This window comes from Cryptotermes secundus, unplaced genomic scaffold (genome assembly GCF_002891405.2).
Source record: "Cryptotermes secundus unplaced genomic scaffold, Csec_1.0 scaffold1821, whole genome shotgun sequence".
Taxonomy (NCBI): Eukaryota; Metazoa; Arthropoda; class Insecta; order Blattodea; family Kalotermitidae; genus Cryptotermes; species Cryptotermes secundus.
The window spans coordinates 14,473-18,412 of NW_019735489.1; positions in this window are offsets into that span (position 1 = coordinate 14,473).

Sequence of the window (3,940 nt, forward strand, 5' to 3'; positions counted from 1 at the left end):
AAAGGGACCAGGTTCGAGTCCGTGGATGCAGTGAAAGCAAAAGCGACGCAACTCTTGAAGAGCATAACACAAGATGACCTGCAGCACTGCTTCCAACAGTGGAAAATTCGCATGGAGCGGTGTAGGGATCGGGGAGGGGACTACATTGAAGGGGATAACATTTCGACTGTCTGATTTTTTTTTAATAAAGGGTTAGAGCATGAATCCGGTTTCTTTATTGCCACACCTTGTACACTTATTTGCAATTGAGTCTTAATATCTAGTATGTATAACTTATAGAAGGTCTCTGTCAGTCTAGGCTCAGTACAGCCGATTATGCCCAATTTCTCATAGTATTCGCTACCATGGCAGTCTAGTCACTTGAACGGTCATATGCCTGACTGTCGCCAAGTTTAAGCCCCTTATACTTTCTGTGTCAGGCTTCGCCTTGTCCAATGTTGCGAACATTCTCATTATCATGATTTTGTATGACTTCTGCATTATGCCCAATTTCTCATAGTATTCGCTACCATGGCAGTCTAGTCACTTGAACGGTCATATGCCTGACCGTCGCCAAGTTTAAGCCCCTTATACGTTCTGTATCAGGCTTCGCCTTGTCCAATGTTGCGAACATTCTCAATATCTTGATTTTGTATGACTTCTGCTTGTTTCCTGCATAATTTTGTTATATAGTCATATACGTACAGGATTTTGAATGCCGTGTGCAAATCGCGGACCGGTGTGCGCCTTGGAAAATTGCCAGTTGTGCAGAGAACCTTGTTTTGCAGGCGTTGCAATTTCACTAGATGGGTATCTGCTGCAAACTCCTAGGCGGGACTAGCATAAGTGATTACGGATCTAATAAGAGCTTTGTGGAGGGTCAGTTTAATGTTAGCGCTCAATCGCTCACTTTTGAATAGGGAATATACTCTAATGAATGTTCTGAAGGCCTTGGCTTTGATCATTTGTATGTGTAATCTCCATGTCACTCTCTTATTGAAGATTACACCTAGATATTTTGCACTATTTACAAATGGAATATTTCTTCCATTTAGAGAAAGACAAAGATTCAGGCGGTCGACAACCACGAGAGAAGTAGCCCCCCCCCCCAAAGTTTTATCTTCATTAATTTCTATATTGCAGTACTCACACCAGGTCTCCATTGAGCTGAGACCGTGCTGGAGTTATCTAACAATAAAACCCTCCTTGCGATCTGTCGTGTACAGACCGGTGTCGTCCACAAAGAGGGCCAGGTGAACACCATGAGTTTGGGGGGCATTGTTTATATACAAGTTGAAAAGAGTAGGGGAAAGGACAGAACCTTGTGGCACCCCTGCTTGCATTTCCCTTGGCGTTGACATTTTGCCTTCAACCGAGGCCCTGAATTTACGTTTAGTAAGAAAGGACCCAATAAGTTTAGTCAACCTGTTCAAGAATTCCAATTTTGATAACTTATACAGCAATCCTGAGTGCCACGTCATATCAAAGGCCTTTTCGATGTCCAAGAACACCGCAGCCGTAGACATTTTATTGTCGAAATTAAGGGTTATGTGGTCCGCTACATAATCTTTCTCTTACTGAACTGGAATATGACTAGATAACTGTTTTTCAGTATTCATATTTCTTTAAAATATGTTATTATAAGATCACTTTGCTCAAAACCATCTGTAGGGGAATGAGTTAAATGATATCAAACTCAGTTCGAAAACAGAAAACACACAACGGAGTAAGAACCTCTGCAGTACAAGATATCAGGTTGCAACATTATTTATCAGGAGAAAGTTTCTCACCAGTAAAATAAGAACATTTCATTTATATCAATTCAACACCCCCTTACTGAAATGCAATGAATATTTGAACTATAACATATATGGAATACCTGTTCTTAGGAAAGCTGATGGTGGGTGAACTTGAAAGAAAATTCTGTTTCCAACAGATACTTGTACTCAACTTCATAACTTTGCTTACAACTTATACTTGAAAGCTACACAAAACATAGCTTTTCAGTTACATTAATGTGTTATAAATCACGTATTGGGAGTAGTAATACTGAGGTTTCCATTGGTTATTAATTTCAGTAGAATAATGAAACTCGAGAATCTGATACTCTTGTTAACAAGATTAAGATTGCATTTAATAATATATGAAAAGCAATAAAATAATTGCAGAACTCTGACAAACATCATACATACATACATAGCTTCACAGAGCCGTTGCCCGTATATTGAGCTCGTCATAATTATTATAAGTAGTTGCAATATGCAACCAAGTCCAAGTAGACACAACCTAGATACAATAGGAATATAATACAATTATGTATTTGTTATATATTCATCAATAGAATAGAAAGCTTTCAAGATAAGAAAGTCTTTCAGTTTTCGTTAAAATAAATTAAAATTCTCCTTTAAAATATATAATTTATGTGGCAAATTATTAAAAAATTTTATGGCTGTATAATACATTCCCTTTTGTATAATGGATGGTCTAGCTGTGACGTGATGTGTAGTCTATTTTGTACTCTAGTGTTAATTTTATGTACACTATTATTTGTAGGATACTTATTTTCGTTTTCAATTACAAACATGACCATGGCATATATACACAAACAGGGAACTGTAAGTATCCCCAGTTCTCTGAAAACCTCTCTACAAGAACTTCTAGGCCTCATCATTAACTTGCTGTAATTGCTCTTTTCTGAGCCACAAAAACTCATTTCATTGATGATGAAGAAGAGCCCCAGAAAATAACACAATATTTAAGTTGAGCTTGACACTAAGCACAATAAGCCATTTTCAACACTTGCCTACTTACTATAGGCTGTAGTTTTCTAAGCACAAAGGTTGCAACACTCAACTTATTTATCACATCATCAGATTATTTTTCCCAGCCCAAATGATTGTCCAGGCACACACCTAAAAACTTAACATTTACAGAAAATTTTAAGTGTTTGATCATTATATATTATATATAATGGATAGTCCGTGGCCTTAGGGGTCATAAATTTCATTACATGGGTTTTTTTTAATGTAGTATTAATTGGTTAGCTTGGAACCATCTATATAAATGTCTTATTACTAAATTAATTTTGTTATTAAGTCTACTAATATCCTGTGAAGAGACAATAAAAGTGGTGTCGTCTGCATATAGAACCGTATGTGTCAACCCATTTAGAATTCTAGGCAGATCATTAATATATACATTGAACAACAAAGGTCCCAGTACAGATCCCTGCGGAACTCCATGTTTCTAGTTTTCCACTTAGAAACATATGAAATTGAGTCTTGAGTCTGTAGTATGAGTCTTTGCTTCCTGTTATACAGGTATGTTTCATGCACTCTTAAGTAGAGATCCTTTTATTCCATAGTGTTTAAATCTTTGGACAAGCAGGTCATGATTGACACAGTCAAATGCCTTAGTGAGGTCACAAAAAATCCCCACAACCATCTCCTTATTGTTCCATGCTTTATAAATATAATCAGTAACCGTAAAAATAGCTTTTTGAGTCGACACACCCTTTCTGAAACCAAACTGATTATCTACATTAACATTATTGTTTGTTAAATGCTGTATTACTCTGTTATATATTAGTATCTCGAATATTTTGGAAAACCCTGTCAACAAGGAAATGGGCCGGTAGTTAGATATTTCTGTAATACTACCTTTCTTAAAGCATGGTATAATATTGGCATATTTTAACCGATCTGGATAAATTCCAGTGGTTAGGGATAGATTAAAAATATGCATAAGTGGTTTGTTTATTTGTTTACTACACAGTCTTATGAATTTGTTTGATATACCATCATATCCGCATGAACCCTTATTCTTTAGTAATGAAATTACGCCAGAAATTTCTGACGATGTAATTGGAATAGTAACTATTTCAGGAAGTATAACACACGCAGTCACAGGAGCAAGACACAACACAGAGCACAATACACACATGAAAATAGAAAGAGTGCTC